The sequence below is a fragment of the Rhinatrema bivittatum genome, chromosome 1, assembly GCF_901001135.1.
Source record: "Rhinatrema bivittatum chromosome 1, aRhiBiv1.1, whole genome shotgun sequence".
Classification (NCBI taxonomy): domain Eukaryota; kingdom Metazoa; phylum Chordata; class Amphibia; order Gymnophiona; family Rhinatrematidae; genus Rhinatrema; species Rhinatrema bivittatum.
Genome location: NC_042615.1, coordinates 319,522,394 through 319,543,503, shown reverse-complemented (window position 1 = coordinate 319,543,503; position 21,110 = coordinate 319,522,394). Strand labels below are relative to the sequence as shown.

Sequence of the window (21,110 nt, the reverse complement as noted above, 5' to 3'; positions counted from 1 at the left end):
ATGTGTGAAGATCCAGAACTTGTCCCCCGCCTCTGTCAGAATCGTAATGCTCCCCTGTATGTGACCTGTAAATTTGAAGTGGATACCACACCAAACGGAAATCTTATTAAGGGGGGACACAGATACAGCCATCTCTTCTTTTCCTTTGAAAAGTGAACAAAAAATGCATTTATATACACAGAGAGAGATGAAGAAAGTTCTTGGGCTTGGACACAGTACAATCTTCCATAGCTTAAAGCGTTCAAGAAAAAAAATCAGCAAACATGCCACAGAATGAGGAATAGGTAGTTTTTTTGATAAATATATATTTGTAAGAAATGTTCCTTCTTAAAAAGTTTTGCTGCTTTCCACATTATTTGCATATGCATTAGATAAAGGAAAATTCATCCTCTTCATCCCTTTGGGTAGCTGCCATCCCACTAAATCCTCCTTCTCTTTCCTCGCCCGACTTTGACTACTGGCTTTCCTTCTTCCTTAACTTCTCTTCCCTTTCCCTTTTTCTTGGGGGAATTTTTTACCTCCATGCTGATGGACCTGTCTGACAACTTTGCTTCAGATCTTTGTCTTAATCTACTTGCGTGACATCCAGCTGGGCTCTACTGCTCTTACTTACCAGCATGGACGCTGCCTTCATCTAGTTCTTCCAAATATATGCTCTCCAGCTTTTCCACTTCCATTCTTCCCCTCTCTGACCATCAATTCATGACTTTTATTCTATTCCAGTATTTCCCAACTCTCTCCTCGAGCACAACTAATCTTTTGGGTTTTCAGGATTGCCACAATGAATATGCAAGAGAGAGATTTGAATACCCTAGTCTTCAATGTATGCAAATTTATCTCATGCATATTCATTAGTGATATCCTGAAAACCTGACTGATTAGGTGTACCTCTAGAAGAGGATTGGGATACATTGTTGTATTCTATTTTGGTTGTCCTCTTTCCCATTGCATCTTTAGTGTCTCTCTTGGTAGATCTTCCTCCACTGCTGTCTCTTGTTCCTCCACTGCTGTCTCTTTTGGGCTCTCTTCTCCCTTTACACTTCTTCCCTTGGTACGCTGATCTCTTCCCACAGCTTTCAATACCATGTTTATGCTGATAACTCCCAGATCTATATATCTCTCCGCACTTACACTTTTCATCCTAAATCCAGTCTCAAATCTGTTGGTTTATCTGATATGGCTGCCTGGAAGTCCTGCTGCCACCCTAAACTTACCATTGGCAGAAAATGAACTTTTTATATTTCACCCCAAACTCAATTCCTCCTTCGTTATTTTTCTATCTTGGTGGATAACATCATCATCCTGCCTGTCCCCTTGGCCCACAACCTTAGGGTCATGTTTGACGCTTCGCTGTCCTTCTCTATACACAACCAAAATATTGCTAAAATGTTTATTTTCTATGTGTATAATATCACCAGACTTTGCCCTTTCCTTCTGGAATGCATTATCAAAACCTTTATGTACTTTGTTCTCATCTTGCTTAGATTACTGCAGTCTGCTCTTCCCAGGTCTGCTGCCACTAGTCTTGCCATAATTCAGCTGCATGATTTATCTTCCTCCAACATCATTAATACCATGTTATTCTCTTCTTACGGCTCTACATTGGCTTTCTATCTTCTTCTGCATTCATTTTACACTGCTGCTTCTTACCTACAAGTACGTTCACTCTGCAGCTGCATGCTACCCCTCCTGCTGTTTCTTCCTGCATCCTACCTTGAAACCTCCGTTCATCAGGCAAGCTCTTCTTGTCTGTACCCTTCTTCTCTATTGCTAACTCTATTTTGTGGTACTATGTTCCTGGATCGGCCTTCTTGAGTTGGTGCAAGGAGCTTAATCTCTGGCCCTATCCATTTAAAGATGCTCCTCTTTGCAATTACTTTCAAATTCAGAATCCCTGATTCTTCTTGCTCTTGGCCCTCTCATGTTAAACACGCCTTATTGTAATAATAAAGCAATTTACTAGTGTAAGAAGATAAGTTTAGGCAGCTTTGCTAGATCCCCAGAAGAGTTTGTGACATGATGCTATGGATCAGAACAAGCCCCTCTCTCTCCTCCCTTATCCACACATGTATGTAGAAAAGGTTTCTGGTTCATCTTCCCTTTGACAGTGATAGTGCAGGTGACCTACCTTCTTTCTGGCTTCTCTCACTCCAGTGGGTGGGATGTGAGGAATAGAGTTACAGCACTCACTATATCTATATATATTAGTCTTTGATCTTCCCAGTTGTTAAGAGACATATATATTTAAGTACAAGGATTGTTAAGACACTCACTGGCTTTGTTCCCCTTCATTCCTGAGATTTCCTGGCAACAATGAGCTGATTAAAGAGTTAAGATACCCTGAAAAGACATCTGGTGTCTCTTAACAACTGGGAAGATCAAAGACTAGTACTGAAATACCTTCCTAACGAGCTGGTTGTAAATCTTTTGTTAAAGTGCAAATTGAAACACCTAACTTGCAGAGCCAGGGCTAAAGTCAGAGAAAAAATAAGATATATATGCAGATATATATGGAATTGCATGTGCCCATTTTCTTGGATGATCCAAAAGAGCATAGAGTGAAACAGCTAGTTCTTTTTGTGATCCCCAGGCTCGCAGTCTTTCAGGTTTTCAAGGAAACTGCTTGTAGAAGGAAGACATGAGGGAAGTGTCCTTTGTATATTATTTGTATTAATATAATCCTATTTATCTGTATTGATTTATGTAAGGCTTACTGTGATACTGTATTCATTTTTTATATTACTTATCTTTGCTGATCCATTATCCATATATTAGCAACATTTAGTATAAGTTTTGCTTTACAGTATTATTTATGCGTGTTTTATGACATAATATACCCCCTACGTCCACTGCTTACAACTAAAAAATGTCTTGTTTCTGTGTCTTAACTAGATAGTCCCTGCTCCACAGAACTTACGATCTTATGTATCTGTATAGCGCTATGCATGTCTAGTAACTATAGAAATATTAAAAAGTGTGTTATTCCTGAATAAAACTTCAGGGGAATAGCTTGGGTGGTCAAAAAGTATCCCCTAAAGCTGCATGAATTCCTAACTGTATTTACTGTATGTGTGCTGGGCAACTATAAATAGTGTTTTCAACTAGTGTACATATGATCCACCTCAACCATGCTCAGTTGAGAGAGACAAATAAGCCTTCAGTATTTTTCCTTCCTTTGCCTACCACTCTAAGGCATTGATTCTTGAATGTTTCTACATCAAGTCCACACCCACTAATAACTCCACACAGGCTCCACCCACCATGCTGCTTTTGTATAAAATTTAATAACCTAAGTATTTCAACCACCCTAATTAACTAATCTTGCCCACTGAAATACCACTCCCCTCTCTCTCCCCCCCTTGTCCACATATGTATGTAGAAAAAGTTTCTGGTTCATCTTCCCTTTGGCAGTGATGGTGCAGGTAACCTACCTTCTTTCTGGCTTCTCTTTCTCCAGTGGGTGGGATGTGAGGAGTAGAATTACAGCTCTCACTCAGCTCCAGCTCCATTCTCCTTGGGCAGAAAGCCAGGCTAGACAAACCTTTCTTTCTTCTGGGGATACAGGAATTGGAGTGAGTTTGGTGAAAGGGGCAGAGCACAACTGGGGGAAAATGTTCTTCTCATTGGTGGGACAGGCAGGGATGTGGAAGCAGACAACTTGGATCATCCCTGACTTCTCTTTCATTAGGTGAATGAGGAGAAGGTAGCGTGCCCTGCTTACTCCCAGCAACTGTCTGCTTCACAGGTGAAAGGGAAGAGATGGCAGATGGCCCTGCTTGTGACCTCCTCTCTTTTTGGCAGGCTATTTCCTGTAGTAAGAATGATGCAGATGAGCTATATCCTGCTCTGCTCACTATCTTGTATTCTCCATCCCATAATGTTTCTGTGTACACACAGTGTCCTGTCCTCTCCCCCCTCCCCCTGCTGTAAGGTCTGTTTATGAAATCCTTCCCTAATTTGCCTCCAATGCCAACCATACAGTGGAACAAAGATGGAGAGGGCTGGCTATCTTACTGTATGATAGCAGTGTGTGTGTTCTTGGAAAGTTTAGTTTATCTCATAATCCAGGCAGGGTTGCAGTGCACTTATCCTGAAGTCTGTAAATTGGCATTCTGATACCCTTTGTTCATGTATTCTTCTGAACTGCAGTACATATGATGTTAATATATGAATTTTTGTTATAATAGGAAAAACATTTAACTGCAGCCATCTCTGGGGTGGATGGTCCAGCAGCACAATTTTGCCAGCTTGTCTTCATAGCTAAGGATAGAAAATTATGTAGAAAATTTGGCACCAGCCCAAAACTTTTAGGAGTTAGAGAAAATGGTTTCCGTTATTGCACATTTTTAGTGTTTTGATTTTGCTTTAATTTTTTTTTAACTTTTTGGGTTTTTTTTTTTTTTTTTTTTGCTGTTCTCTTCCTCCATGCTGCTTTTTCCTTGTTCCTTTCCTACAATCTTTCCTCATCCCATTGCCTCTCTCTCATTTCTTCCGTTAGCTGTGGCCCAGACCAAGGCAATGTCTCCTCTTGCACATGGGCTTGGCGGCAGGTGCTGATTCTTATGCGGCCAGACATTTTCTAGCCCTGACCATGACCATGGAGAAGGGAGAATGAACACTGAAACTTTTTTGTTTTTACTCAGTTACAGGTGGGTAGACCAAGGCATAGGGAGATAATTTGACCTTGTCTCTGGTTATAAACAAAGAGGACAGAATGGAAATCCACTTTCTGAGCAACAACTCTATAAATTAGGATAGCTTCTGGGATCTAAGAGCAGCTAGACCACACTTCCTTCATATCTTATCAAGTGTACTAAAAAAAAAAAAAAAAAAAGTGTGTGTTATTTCAAGTTTGTGTCTTTATCAGCTGTAGAAGTGTTCCTATCCTGTTATCGTTGCCATCAGGACATTGTGACCTATTCTCTTTCCTTGGCTTCTAGACAGCAAAAAGCAAGAGGGTCATGCCAGAGGTTAATGGAGACGATGGACTTACAGGCTCATGAAGGTCATCGTCAAAACTAACAGCAGATCAGCGTTTCAGCCTGTGAGGCTAAAATTAGAGCATGGGGGTAACAGCCTTTACTGTTATGATGGAGTTAGATATTAGTGTGAAAACCCTGCCTGGCTGTACTCTGTGCAAGTGGGAGATTGTGTTTAAATACTTGTTGCTCCCTAGGGTGGAAGAATACGTGCGCATGTAATAGCTACCTGGCAGCGCGCTCCTAAAGGTGTCATGCCCATGGTGTTCTCTCTTCCATGGGGAGCTAGTGTTGCACGTTTTGTAGTATTGGTTTCCTGGCATGCTTTCACACTGACCACGTACCATAAGCCCTTCAGCAGTCAAATGATGTCTGTCCTACCTATATGGTAAATAAAATTTTTAAGGTCTAGTGAAAATTACTGCTTTAAAAATAAAAGGAGTTCCGGCAGCTGGTGGTCTGTCCACGCCTGCTCTGTGCTCCTCGATGATGTTGACCAGATCCTCTGAGCGCGCCAAGCTTTTCAGCAGTTATTATTTGTCTTAGCTTTATAAATTGGACTAATGCGTTTCAGGTCCTTTTTTTCTTTCCTTTTATTTTTCTGCAGCCAAGTTCACGGTGGTTTCATGGGCTAATATCCCTGTCAGCCCTGTAAATTGTATACTGCAGATGTTGAAATAATTAGCACCACTTTCGGAGGGGAATAAATATACTTCAAGTTGCAATCCGATCAGGAGGTGACTGCTGCAGAAAGTCGAAGGGGATTTTTTTTTTTTTTTTTTACTCTCCAGTCCCTACAGTATAGACGGAAATGGGGTAGTTGGGGGGAGGGAGGATAGCATTTTAATAAATTTCATTATGCCCAAGGGGGTCAGCTTAATGCTTGAATGAGAAAGTTGTGAAACTCCCTGTATTCACATTTAGAGCTAGTCTCATGCCTTTCGTAAGTCAACATAAAAATTCTCAAATATAAAGGAAAAGAATATATTCTGGAGGCTGAATCCTTCCACCCTCTGTATTTTGGATTCGTTTTTAAAAGATTGTATGCAGATGCTGCTCTGTTGTTCCACTCTTGTTGGCTTCTCAGCTGTCGAATGTTACTGCAAAGTCACGATCTGTAAATGTGCTGTATATTTAAAGAGAGACTCTGTAAACTTTCTCTGTTTTTTTCAAAACCCAATAAAATTAAAGTACTAAAAGAGAGAGACACCCTGCGGCACCAGGTTATCCTTTCAGGAATTACACCCCTTTTGCAGACAGCAATGGAACCAGCAGCATAAGGATCTGTTTAAGAAATAAAAAAAAAATATATTGCATCTCTCTCATAGTACCAGGGCAAAAACAGTCCCTGTAAGTCAACCTGCAAGTGGCCGGCTAGAGAAATGGGCATTTTAACTGATTGAATGTTGCATATCGCAGATGAGCTGATATGAATTAGATGTTAGCAGCTTTTAATGCAAATGTTTCCTGCTGTAGCCCATTGGTACACATGTTTCGTTGTTACTTAGGGCCAAAAATTAGATTTTTCAATGAAGTTTTTTTTTTTTTTAATTTGACCTTACTAATAATAGTCTCTGATAAGCAGTTGTTAGTAGTATGACAGTTTAGAACATGTAACCTGTTTTTATCATATGGCATTGAATACAAGTTTTCCTGCTATAACAATAGTAGCAACAGTTAGTCCTGGGAGAATTCTGCGCTCCTGTGGAGTGCAGAGTCCCCCCCCCCCCCCACGCAGATGAAGGCCCCAGCGTGCTGTGGGATGTGCTCCGCTCGCGGCAAAGATGAAGGCCCCGGTGAGGGTGTGTGTGTGTATGAGAGAGAGGTGGGAGGCAGGGTGTGAGAGGGGAGGAGGAAGAAGTGTGAGAGAGAGAGCAGGGGAGGGGAGGAGTGTGAGTGAGCAGGGGGGTTGAGCCAGGGGGTGTGTGATAGAGAAGGGTGGGTGTGAGCAGGGGGGTGAGAGAGAACCAGGGGAAGTAAGCAGGGGGGTGAGAGACAGCAGGGGGGTTGCTTGAGTGTGGGTTCCAGAGAGATGGAGCCTATATGAGGAGATTGTGAAGGAGTGTGTATGTGTGTGTGAGAGATTGGGAGCTGATGTGTATGAAAAAGGGATCCATGTGTATGTGAGGGTGCTAGCCTGTGTGAGGGGGGGGATGTGTATGTGCAAGAGAGTGAGGAAGCCTGTATGAGGGTGTGTGTATATGCATGAGAGGTAGGGACAGAGGGAGCCAGTGTGATGGGCAGTACTGAGAACGGGGTCAAAATCTGGGACTGGCGATAGAGTGGAAGGGGTTGAGCCTAGAGGTGGAGGGGAGAGATACTGGCAGGTGGAGGAGTTGGGGCCTGAGAGGGCAAAGTGGCCAGGGGAGTAGGGAGAGTGAGTGGAAGGGACACTCTTACAGTGAATATCTAGGGAAATTCTGCTCAAAATATTTAAAATTCTGCATCTTTAAGTTATAACTTTTTTGTATGAATTTTTTGGCAGTATTTTAAGTTTTTGTGCGCAGAATTTTAAATTTTTATGTGCAGAATTCCCCCAGGAATTTTAAGATAAAAAAAAAAAAAGAGAGAGAGACCTGGTAAGATTTCAGGCAGCGAATAACTCCTCCAAAACAGATTTGTGTAGCTAGCTCTACAGAATCTAGATGCCGCAGTTAAATCTTGCTGGTTTCATGGCCATGGCTCTGTATCTTCCTGTTTTGGTCTTTATTCCTGTGTCTCCTGTCTTTCCTCCTCTGCTGTGCAAACAAACATCAAACACCATGGGGATGCTGGGTTGTGTGTTGTTTTTTGTTTTTTTTCGGACAACAGCCTCGCTAATTTTGTTGTCTGTGGGAATTTATTAAAAAGACTCAGTAAGAAGATATTGAAGAAAGTCTAGGTGTTGGATAAGATATTGATCCTTGTGAGAATGAAAGCTGAAGATGGCAAGGCCTGAAACAGCCCAACCAGTGGAGGTGGTAGAAGCCAGCGCTTGTAATAGATTTTGGGCATTCTTGATAAAGCTATAGAGGGTAGTGATGGGTTGAGAAGTAGCCATACTGGATGTACCAGTTTGGTCTTTATCTGCTATCATCTACTATGTTTTTGTGTTTTTCAACTGCAGGCTTAATTTTTTTAGAACAATTTGCTTGTACCGTTAACAGTACTGCATAATGCTTATTTTGTCCAACTTGCTTTTTTTTTTTTCCTCATGTACTTCCCCCCCACCCCCCTTATTTTTACGTGGACTCTACTTTCTGTGATGAGATGTGTAAGCATGTTGAGCTCTTCTTCCACTGTTGCTAGACTTTGTACTTTTTCAAGCAAAATTCATGGAGGATTATTTAAGCTTCTGTGGCCCTAGGGGTGTATTCCATTTCAAGAACCAGTGAAGGTACTGAATCTGTGCAAGCTATGGAGAGTGCCTGGTCATCTTGTTTTCTGTTCTAATTCATAGAAGAAATACAGAAATCCTGTTTTCAGGAGATATTGTTGAGGTTCTAGATAACTTGCTATTGATCTCTCTTTTTACTGAGTCTTCATTAGCATGACTATAGTGAAGCAAATATATCCCTGACACCGTGACGAGGGGAGCTTTGCTGCAGTAACAGAAGTCCGTGCAGTATGTTGCTATTAGCAAAGGGAGAAGAGGGACCAGACTGTCACGCCCCAACTGGGATTGGGGGTCAGAGGTTAAGAGGCAGGTGCATGTGGCAGTGGAGAAGAGTAAAGAGGTGAAAAATATATGAACACTAATAGGGATGGTTGGTGATTAAACCCATAGTAGCGTTGAGAATAGTAGACGTGCAGGAGATGGGGGATGACTTTAGAGCGAGGAAACTGATGTTCTATGAGCTTTAGCATTGGAGGTAAGAGTTGATTTGAGGAAGATGTCGCCAGCTGAGAAGAAGAAACCTGAGGAGGGGCAATTATAGAGGTATAGAGGATGGCAACAGTGTGAAGGGGGTAGCTAAAACATCAAGCAGAAAAGTGTAGGAGGTAAGCAAAGAATGGGAGGGAAAGGAGGTTAGGGAAGGAAAAGATGGAAGAAAGTCAAGGGGACATTTGACAGAAGTTATTTTGTGAAAGGGGAGAGATGAGATGGAGAACATGAGTTTGGTGGAGGAAGTATATAGGGCTCCCCAAATACCAGCAGTCGTCTTGTTTCTGTTGTGGCTAGTATTGATGCTGTAGCTCGCTACAAGAAGGGCTGTGACCATCTGGCACCTTTAGGTACAGAAGCACAGTTAAGATCACAAGAATATAAGCACTGTCATATACTGGGTTAGACCAAGGTCCATGGAGCCCAGCATCCTCTCTCTAACAGTGGCCAGTCCAGATCACAAGTACCTGGCAGGTCCCATAACTTAGATCTAGTTCCTATTACTCGCTCTCAGGGATAGCGATGGCTTTCTTTAGTCTGCCTGGCTAATAATATGTTAGGGACTTTCCCTCTAGGAACTTGTACAAATCGTTTTTAAACTTAACCTTGATAATCGCCTTGACCACATCCTCGAACAACAAATTCCAGAGCTAGATTGTGTGCTGAGTGAAAAAATACTTTTTTCAGTTTGTTTTAAATCTGCTGCCTGTTAGTACAAAAACTAGGGGAAACTCCACTGTCTAAAAGAATAAAAAACCACTCCCTATTTATCTTTGCTTCCTACTTATGATTTTATAAACTTCTATCATATCTCCTCTCAGTTGACTTTTCTGTAAGCTGAAGAACTTCTAACCTATTTAACCTTCTCTCATAGGGGAGCCGTTCCATCCCCTTTATCGTTTTTGTCCCACTTCTCTGTATCTTTTCTAGTTCTGGTTTAGCCTTTTAAGATGGGGTGAATAGAACTGCACATATCATGCTCAAGGTGTGCTGGTACCTCAGAAGCATACTGAGGCATTGTGATAATCAGTTTTATTCTTCATTCATTTCCAAATAATTCTTAACATTCCATTTTTATTTATTTATTTATTTTTTACTGCTACTGCCCGTTGAGCTGAGGATTTCCACATAATCTTAACAGTGACACTAGATCCTTTTTCTGACTGGTGACCCTTATATGGAACCCAGCACTGTGCACCTATGGTTTTGGTATTTTTCTTCTATGGGCATCACTTTGCACTAGTCCACATTACATTTCGTCTGACATTTAACTGACTTTGACATTTAATGCCAGCTCATTAAAGCAGTGTGGTTCCTGTTGTATGGGAGCAGCCTTTTTATTGCTTTTGGTGATCAGGGGCAATACCTTATTTCTTTTCTTACTGACTGGTACTAGATTGCTTCATTCTGCACAGGCAGTTGCCAAAATAATATTCGCCCCATGCTAGGCATATAAAAACCCACAGGATTGCTCATCTTTAGGGACAGCAGTATTGAAAATTGTTCCAGTAAACAGCATGATTTTGTTGCCTTGATGCTGTGTTGTATGTTCGGGAGATGAGAGTAGGGTTACCAAGTGGCTCCAGATTTTCAGGACAGGTTGATCCAGTCCTGGTTTTAACCCTCTGCATGCAGGGACTAGTAATTTTGCATTTATAAGGCAATGCAATAGGGAAGTCAGAATTACAAGTCTGCATGCAATGGGCTAAAACCATGACTGGATCGACCTGTCCTGAAAATCTGGAGCCAGTTGGCAACTTTAGATGGGAGGGAGGTGACCATTAACGTCACTCATTGGTTTGAGTGCCCTGCAGAGACCACATTTGGATTAGAATCCTTGCTGTCTGAGATAGTGACAGGGAGGCCAATGAGAGGGGATTCAGCTGGGGACTGATATCAACAGTTCCTGACAGCCACAGGTGGCAGGCTGTGGAATATTTTCAGTCCTGTGAGATGAATGTTCCAGAATAAACTAGAAGGTCAAGATGGAAAAGTTTATTTTATATTTTCTCATTTCCTCTGTACATGTTTTAAATATAACACTTTTAAAATAGATTAAAGCTTCCAATTATAATGTACACATTTTTCTTTCTTTCTTTTTTTTTTTTTTTTTAAGCTTTGTAACTTGGACATGGACAAGTTACTTGAAACTGTCTCCCTAGGGTTTAAAACAGTTGCATTAAAAATTAACATATGATTTATGCTTATTCTGGCCTTTAGTTTAACTTTTGCACATCTCTCTCCACTTCCCTGAATTCTGCAGAAAGACATCCGGGTCATTGTAGTAACATAGTAATGACGGCAAAAAAGGACGAAATGAGCCATCCAGTCTGTCCAGCAAGCTTAAGAGTAGTATCTGCTAGTAGTAACTGTCACTCTGTGGCTTTATTCCCAAATCTTAGTAATATTTTTTTACGGGGTGATCTTTCTTAAAAATTCACTGTTGCTTGACGTGCTTTGCTTATGGACTTGGCCGTAGAAGCAGTCCTGTGCTTTTTCCCTTATGCCTATGTATCAGTACCTCAGACCGTAGAAGTCGGAGCCTCTTGGTTGTTGTCATCTGACTCCATTTCCTCTCCCCCCCCCCTGTTGAAGCGGGGAGCAATGTTTGAGTTGCATTTAAATCAGCAGAGCATATTGGTTAAGACAGAGTAGTAATCTCCATGAGGCACAGATTGTAAAGAAAGATCTCCGAGTGCAGTAAATGGCAAAGGCTGAGACGTAAGATTTATTCTTGGGAGTCTGACATTGATAAGCTGCTTTAGTGAAAGACAGGCTTAATACGCCTCTGCCTAAGGCAGCAGAATTAAGGGGGACAGTAAGGTTCTGAGGGTCCCACAGTGTTGCATTGTAACTGGATCGCACGGCCCCGTTGGAAGTTTGCAGCCCTGGAGATCTGCACAGTTCTTTGCAGTACTGGCCTGCCCTTCTGTCTGTGCACCCAAGGCCAGACTACCAAGGTGATTTCATGGACCCTGGGCCACATCCAACCTTCCTAGGAAGGAGGGAGAGAGAGCAACACCGAAGTTGCCTTGGGGCAGCAAAAACCTCACGTCTCTCGCTGGTTACGTGGTTACCGAGGGCAGCAGAGCTTTTGTCATACTGTGGCTTTTGCACATAGGTCTTCTATCTGTTTACCCCACATTTTTTTATAGTATTTTTTTCAGTGGACAGACTTGAGTAGTGCTCTGTTTCCTAGGAATATGAATTGCATGCTTAATTCGTTTTCTGACCAAGATGCCTGATGGGCTGCCTTGTCTGTTGGCAAAAATGACACAGGCTGTGAGATTTCTATTTCGGCTGACCCAAAGCCTGCGAGTGGATGCGCATTTGCTTGACCGTTCCTGCTGTGTTTTGGTTTGTGAGTGGTGTAGTTTTTACTTGGGCCCATGTTCTTTCCTGGAGCCTTTGCCTGATGGCTGCAGAAGCCCATTGTGCTTGAGCAAGAGTTTGGCTGACACAGTGACTCGCAAATAAATTATAGCTCCCACTGTGACAGTTTAGGAAGTGGTTTAATGATCTGTACATATCAATCCAGTTAAGGGCATTAACTTCAAAGTGATATTGAATTGAGTAATAGATTTCACTCCCTCCCCTCTTACTTTTCCCATTCATTTTTTCTCACACTCCTTCTTCTCTTACTTGGAGCATGTAAATGGAAGATATGCCCACAGGTTTTTGTAATGTGGACGTAAGAATAAAAATTGAAAATGGGAGCTAAGTTATCTAGAATGATATTTGAGTCCCCTTTCTTCTGAGACAGCCAAATACTATATCTGGGAAGGTGTCCTGACAGGAATGTGGTGCAGATGGGAAGAGAACATTCCGGATGTTAGAAGAAGAGAGAGATGTGTTCTAATGTAAAAAGACCAACTGTATTGCTCTTATAAACAGAATTGCACTGTGAGATATTAATGGCTAAGAGTAAAGGCTTGGCACAGAAGGGAAGGGAAATAAGGAGGTAGGGGGGAGAGTACCTGCCTGTAACATCATTTCGGAGGACCGGAGGAAAGGGAGAAGGTATGAGGTTGCATCCTAGCACAATTAGAGATTATTTCCTGTGCACAGTTGGAAGCCTCTGCACTCTGAATGGAACCATAGAACTGTTCCATTTTGCTGCTAACTCAGATCTGTGTGGCTGCCTAATTAAAATGCGTCATGGTCTAGGTACAGTTGCATGCAAAAGTTTAGGCCCTCCTGGTCAAATTGCATGTTTTAGTTCAAATATTTTTAGTTTTATCAGCAAGAAAATTTACAAAACAAACAAAAGCAACAAAAACAACTGATTCAAAACGCAGCAGCACGTATTCTAACAAACTCTTCAATAAAAAACCACATCACTCCAATACTTCAATCCTTACACTGGCTACCGGTTAAATACAGAATTCAATTTAAAATCCTGTACATTATACACTCCCTTATCTATACTCCCAACTCGGTCACTCTATGCTCCATTCTTCGAATATACAAACCAACCAGACATCTAAGATCAATGGACAAAAATCTTCTAGACATTCCTTCACCTCGACAGGCCCGCCTTGACATCACCAGAAAAAGAGCATTCTCAGTCATAGGTCCCATTCTGTGGAACACATTACCAGACTCCATCAGATCCATATCCAATTCCAAACATTTCAAAAAGTCCTTAAACACACCTATTTCAAACTGCATTCCATATATCACTTACCAAATAATACATTCCACTTTTTTCATCACCATAAATCAGTTTGGCACCTTGTTCTAGTTTTTACTCACTGATTTGTTTCATATTAATCAATTTTATTTTAAATAACTATTATTTTATATTGATGAAAATTTTGTAATTTAATATTTTATAATTTTTTATGCTCTTTTAATTTTCTTAAGTCTTAATTCTTTTTCTCCGTCTGTTTTATTTTATTCAATTATGTAAACCGTTTTGATGAAACATTGCTTGTAAAGACGGTATAGAAACACGTTTAAATAAAATAAATAAATACATACATAGAACAAGAGGAATTGGCATAATAGTGCACACACATTTGTATTATTTTATTAGCGTAAGGTCATTTCAAGAAATCATAAATTACAGGGATGAAGCTTCTAAATCATCTAATGGCTTCCACATCACTGCCCAGGTGGCTAATTGATGACATTTAATAGTGACTGCCTTCTCATTTCTATAGTACATGCAAACTAAGTTCCACTAAAAATGCCGGTTGAGTAAGTCACTATTCTTCCAGTTAGAAAGAATCATCCTAATGGTAATTGCTAATAAAAAAAAAATCTAATTTTTTATTAGGGAGAGAGAAATGAATTGGGAAGGCCACTACCCATAGTATAATAATACAAAATGTAATAGGGCAGTCAAAATAAAATAAAAATGGGTTATGGTATGCCATATTGAATTTCAAAAGGCATGAATGATGGGGCATAGTAAGAGCATGTGAGATGAGGTTGCCTGCGGAGTTTCACAAGACCAGTATAAATGGTTTGCAGAGAGACCAGCCCTAAATAATTTCCACAGTCCAAGGAGTCCTATGTATAAGAAAAAATGATTGTGTAATACTGAAAGAGAGTGAAATATGTATGGTGGAATTCCAAAGATAGGACCAAACAACTTCATTATCAGTACAAGTTTAACTCAGGTCACACATAACGATGGTAAGGGCTGAAAAAGTTTTCAAAAAAAGCCTTAGGTGCCATCTACTTTTTTTTTTTTAATAGGAGCTGAGAAAAACTCCATCCCATAATACCCTTTTTGTTTCTTTGCTTTTTTCTTGTTTTCACTAATTTTTCCTATTTTTCTTTCTTTTTGTATTTTTCTTAGTTTGCTCTTGTTTTGATTTATTTCATTTTTTTAACACTTTTTGCCTTTTATTGTCCCTCCCTACCTCCTCCCTCTTTGCCCTCCATTTCCTCATTCTCTCTGGCCTTCCTGCCCATTCCCCTCCCCAATGTCTCCATTCTTTTCCCCCGAGGCAGCAGCTATGCTTTCTGTCCCTGGAAAGGTAAGCTGCAGCAGCAGTAACTCCTCCCAGACAGAGGGTGGCAGGCCTTCCTGAGCCGCTGTTCCCATGTCTAGTTCTTCCACAGAGTAAGCATGCCAGGTGAGAAGCTGCTGAACGAGGATGTTGCTATGTACTGGCAGCTGCCTCCCTCGTGAGCTTGCAGTGCCTCCATGGCACTGAGAGTCGACAATGTAGTCCTGTTTTTCTTCCCCAATTGGGCAGCCAGGGTGTGCCCCTTCATAAGCGTTCAAGCCCCCCAGTTTGCTCACCCCGGGGTTTTACACGTCAATCTTCTGCATTGGAGAGGTGTCAGAAGGAAACTTTTCCTGTGAACCCATCACAAAAGTCCATGTCTTAAAGTATGCAAAGCAAAACCTTGATAAGCCGGAAACGTTTTGGAACATATCCTAGAAACTAATGTCCCACACTCAGTGAAGAAATTGAAGCTGAAAAGAGGCTGGGATATTTTAGCAAGACAACGATCTGAAACATACCTCAAAATCAACCACGAAGTTCTTACAGAAAAAGAAGATTTTATTTATTTTTTATTTAAAAACTTTCCTATACCGTCGCTAAGTTAAATACCATCGCAATGGTTTACAAATAGGCACACAACCTACATTTACTTACCTTAGTCTATCGTACATTCTAACAGGTGCCAATAAAGTTCGGTTACAATTTCATAAATAAAATCATTATTTGAGTATTGTTGGTCAAGTCCAGGTATGTTATTGAGTTATTATCTCTTTGAGATATTACTTCTTAAATGTAGGATTGAGTAAATTCATTTTCATCTGCATTACCCTGTACTTTCTTTCTCTACCCTCCAGACTCTTTAGTGAAGGCTTTTTTAAAGAGCCATGTTTTTAAATTTTTCTTAAAAGTTTTGAGATTATTCTGTAATCTGAGTTCAGGGGGCATAGTGTTCCATAATATGGGCCCAGCCAATGATAAAGCCCTTTCCCTCACTTGGGTTAATTTTGCTGACTTTACTGAAGGGATTTTTAGTAGTGCTTTGTTTGCTGAGCGGAGGTTTCTTTGTGAAACGTGTACTCGTAAGGCTGTGTTTAGCCAGGCTGCTTCTTTATCATATATTAGTTTGTGTATGGTACATAAGGCCTTGTATTTTATCCTGTATTCGATGGGCAACCAATGTAAGTCTGCTAGAGTTTGTTATATGGTCCCTCCTCTTTTTTCCTGTCAGTATTCTGGCTGCAGTATTTTGAAGTATCTGGAGTGGTCTTATCGATGTGCATGGCAGTCCTAGTAAGAGTGCATTGCAGTAGTCGGTGCTGGAAAAGATAAGTGTTTTCAATACTGTTCTGAAGTGGGTGGATGTGAGTAATGGTTTCAATCTTCTGAGGACCATAAGTTTTGCGTAGCCTTCTCTTACTTTTATAGATGTGTTGCTTCAGGTTGATTTCTGGGTCCATTATTACTCCCAGATTCCTTACTTTTTCGGCTAGCTCAATTTTCTGGTTATTTCTTAGGGTTATCTGTGTTTGAATGATTTCAGTATTTTTTCTCTCAAGGTGAATGAATTCAGTTTTGTCAATGTTGATAACCAGTTCCATTTGGTTTAGTAGTTGTTTAATTATGTCTAGGTACATGTTAGCTAGACGATGTTTTTTCAATTGTGTCGTCTATTGGTAGAATTAATTGAATGCGTAAATGTAATGTATTATCCCTAGACTTGCCAGCAGATGACATAAGGGTAGCATATATATGTTAAAGAGGGTAGCAGACAGAGCTGAACCCTGAGGTACTCCTGTTTCAAGTTTAAATTTTTCTGATAATGTGTTTTTTTATCTGGACTTGAAAGAACCTATTGTTTAGGTAGGATCTGAACCAGTTTATTGTTTTGTCACATAATCCAATTTCTTCGTCTTTTTAGTAGTATTTTGTGGTTTACTGTATCAAAGGCTGCAGATAAGTCGAGCATTATAAGGATGTAATGTTTACTGTTATCAAAACCTCTTAGTATGTTGTCTGTTAGTGAGAGAAGTAATGTCTCAGTGCTGTAGTGTTTTTGGAAGCCGTGTTGTGAAGGGTACAGTATGTTATTATTGTCTAGGTGTTCAGCTAGCTGTTTCTGTACTGTTTTCTCTATTAATTTAGCTAATAAAGGGAGGTTTGAAACTGGGTGGTAGTTAATGAGGATTAGTGGGTCACTGTTTCTTTTTGATGATTGGTTTAATGATTGGCCCTTTTAGTGTATCTGGCATTAATCCTTCAGTTAGGGATAGGTTTATGATATTAGTTAGTGTTGGGGTTACTACATTTTATCTCAGTTGTTGGTATTGTATCAATTTTGTGTGGAGCAGAGTTTATATTTTTTATCATTGATTCAACTTCTTGTTCTGATATTTCTATAAATGAGGACCATAGGTTAACATCTCTTTTTTGCATTACGATTGCTTGTTTGCTGTTTTTTGGGAGTTTGTTTCTTAGGTTTAATATTTTGTCACTAAAAAATTTAGCTAATTCATTGCATTTTGATTCAGGAAGACTTTGAGGTGATTCTTGTTTGTCATTTGTGAGATTCGTTACTATGGAGAATAAGGTTCTTGGGTTATTGGCAAACTTTTCTATTTTATTGGAATAGTATTCTTTTTTAGTATTAAGGATCAGTTGTTTGTAGAAAGCTAGATGTTTCCTGAATTCGTTTAGGTTTTTAGTTGTTTTGTGTTTTCTCCAGTTTTTTTCAAATTTTCTGAGCTTTCTTTTTGCATCTTTTATTTTTGCATTATGCCAGTGGTTAATTTTGTTTTGTTTCTTTGATAGTTATTGTTTTGATGGGTTTTATTTCATCAGCTATTTTTTTGGCTGAGTCTAACCAGAGTTCAGTAGCTGAGTTACAGTCATTAAGTGTTATGTCTTTTAGTTCTTCTTCTAATTTGTCCTTTAGTTCATCGTTGTTATAGGGTGGTCGATATTTAAATTCTATGGGATTATGAGTTTGTATGGTCTGAGGATTGAGAATATTAATATTGGACTGAATAAGGAGGTGGTCAGACCAAGGAATTTGTGTGTAGCTTGTTGCTAAGTGTTCTAGATAGTTGCTATTTATGAATGTTAGATCACGTGAGTGTCCGGCTCTGTGTGTTGGTTTATCGGTTATTAGTGAAAACCCTAGTGCTGTCATGGCATCCATTAGTGTCTTGAAGAAACAAAAAACTGTGTGTATGATATATTATTCAAACGAGAACACAGAAACACCATATACTTAAGCTGAAAAATAGTATAATTGAATCATGTGGACACCTCATAAACTATACATGGGCTTATCTCTGAATGCCTCACGCTGAAGGGTATGCAGCGTTTTTAAAAGCTGCTATGCATGTCAATTAACTTGACTTTGACTGTGCACCCAATGTTTTAATTACTGGTGACCACACTATTTTTGTTGAATTTTAATTTTAAACAAAATTGTTTGCAGAAGAAACTGGACACTTATCTGAGCATTGCTTGGACAATATCTGAAAACACCGACCCAACCCGACCTGATGCGTGTTTCGTGGGCTTCATCAGGGGTGGAAAACCTATGCGGTGTATTCTGTCTCTGTCTCTCTGCATGCACTGCTACTCGGTTTCAGCTTTGAACTAGCAGCTTTCGCCTGCTATTTATCCTTGGGACTGAGAATACCTCATAATTTTTGTGTGCTATTTGATTTTTTAAGACTACATCAGATTTTAACCATGATTCAGTAATTGCAATGAAGTTGGGTTTATTGTCATACAGTAGGTCAGAGATGATTGGGAATTTTTTAGTGATTGAGCATTTACTAAGATGAATGTTAACATTAGTAAATTATTTAGAGTTAGGGTGTTTGATTTGGTGGTTCTTATTATCTGTACCAGGTTGTTTTCTTTTTTAAATGAGTTCTGCAAATCTCTTTTGTTGTGAATAGATCTGAACATTTTAAAATTCTTGTTATATTTACCTTTGTTCATGCAGACTGATATTGGTTGCTTACTCGAGACTTCGCCTTCCTTTTCCATGTTTGTTGTGTGGTTTGGACAGTTGATCCAAGTTCCTTTGGTGTGCGAATGGGTGTACAAAGGGGCATGCCTCTTCGGAGTGCGGCGCCGGCGCGCGGCGCCTCCGGTCCTTCTTGAATGGCATTGTCCCCTGACTTGAATATTATTGAAAATCTGTGGGTAATGCATGCAAGGAGACCTAAGAATGTCTGAGCCGGGAGAGCTCTGCAAGGAAGATTGGGAAAAAATTCCAAAAGCAAGAATAGAAAGACTCTTAGCTGGCTACAAGAATCGTTTGGAAGCTGTTATATCTGCCAAAGGAGATGTTACAAAGCACTAACTGAAAGGGTATCCAAACTTTTATTTATTTATTTTTATTTTATTTGGGGGTTTTTATATACAGATGAATGTTGGGAACATCTCATCGGTTCACATAAAACAGAATTCAGCAACAAGCGCTTTACAGTGAAACAATGAACTGTTAGAGAGAAGGAAGGCAAAAATGTTCAACAAGTTACGGAAAGAAAAGACATAATTTTCAACAAGTTACAGATAGGCATAATTTTCAACAAGTTACAAATAATGACGGCATAAATTTTAGCAAGTTACAGAGAGAAAGTCAGAGAGTGTAAACTATAAGGCTTAAACAGAGTCATTATTTACACAATTTACAATATGTCACTTTTACAGAAGAGGCACCTTTGACAGAAAAGACGGGAGGACGGAGGGGAGAGGGTGTCATGTGGGGGTGTTGTGTTGCTCAGTGAATGATTGAATAAGCAGGGTGTCATGTGGGGGTGTTGTGTTGCTCAGTGAATGATTGTTTGAATAAGCAGGTTTTCAGGTCTTGTTTGAATTTTTTGGGGCACGCTTCTTGTCGTAGTGAGGGGGGGAGTTTTTTCCAAAGGGCGGGGGCAGCTAATGAGAGTGCTTGAGCTTTAGTGGAGCTGAGCTTAGAGTCTTTGGGCGAGGGGATATTCAGTGTTGCTCGGTGTTGCTGTCTAGTAGGTCTGATGGCATTGTGGAATGTAATGTATTCATTAAACCAATGCATATTTTGGTTGTGGAGGGCTTTGTGGACTAGTGTGAGAGTTTTGTAATTTATCCTTGCATTGACAGGAAGCCAGTGAAGGTGTTGGAGAACAGGGGTGATGTGGTCACGTTTGTGTGTGTGGGTTAGGATCCGGGCAGCAGCGTTTTGGAGGAGTTGGAGGGGTTGCAGTGTGTTTTTGGGTAGTCCTAGGAGGAGGGCATTGCAATATTCAATTTTTGAAAGAATGAAGGCCTGTAGAATGGTGCGGAAGTCATTGAGGTGCAGGAGGGGTTTCAGATTTTTGAGCAGGTTAAGTTTGAAGTAATAGGCTTTGATTGTGTTATTAATGAATTTTATGAGGGTAAAGTGGTTGTCAATGGTGATGCCGAGGCTGTGTACCTGTTGCGTGGAAGCAGTGGCGGAGAGGGTAGGGTTGTTAGAATTAGGTTGAAGGGTTGGGGGAATGTTTTGCGGAGCAATGTGGAGAAGCTCTGTTTTGGTAGAGTTGAGTGCTAGGAAATTGTTTGTCAACAGAGTGTTAATGATTGGAAGTGTGGAGTTCCATGTCTCTAAGGCTTTGTGAAGTGTGTCATGTATAGGTATGAGAATTTGCACATCGTCAGCATAGATGAAGTGCAGAAGGTTAAGTTTAGACAGAAGATTGCAGAGGGGAAGGAGATAGATGTTAAACAGTGTGGAAGAGAGGGATGAGCCTTGTGGAACCCCTTGGGAGAGGGGTATAGGTTTGGATGTGTGGTTGCCTATTTGGACACTATATTGTCTGTCTTGTAAATAGGATTGAAACCATAGGAGAGCTGAATCTGTGATTCCAATGTCAGTAAGGCGTTCTATTAGTATCTTGTGGTTGACAGTGTCAAAGGCAGACGAAATGTCAAGGAGAATCAAAATGTGTGAGAGACCTTTGTCGAGGCTTTTAAGGATGTAATCAGACGGGAGACAAGTAGGGTCTCAGTGCTGTGATGTCCCCGGAAGCCGTATTGTGATTGGGATAGTATGTTGTTTTCGTCGAGGTATTCAGTTAATTGACGATTGATTGACTTTTCTAATATTTTGACTAATAGAGGTAGGTTTGAAATGGGACAAAAGTTGGCAAGGTCAGAGGGATCAAGTGTGGGTTTTTTTAAAAGTCTTTTAAAGTTTTTTAGGCATATCGTATTCACTTTTTTGTTATTTTCATTCTGTTAAAATTAGTAAATAGTAATTTTACATTAAAAATTGTAGAAAGATGTCATGTTTACCTT

At 40.2% G+C, this 21,110-nt stretch overlaps 1 protein-coding gene across 17 annotated transcripts in view; it reads left to right on the top strand.

Moving 5' to 3' along the window:
- PDLIM5 (PDZ and LIM domain 5) overlaps positions 1-21,110 on the top strand; it is a 423,776-nt gene that overhangs the window by 91,097 nt on the left and 311,569 nt on the right. The window lies entirely within an intron of this gene.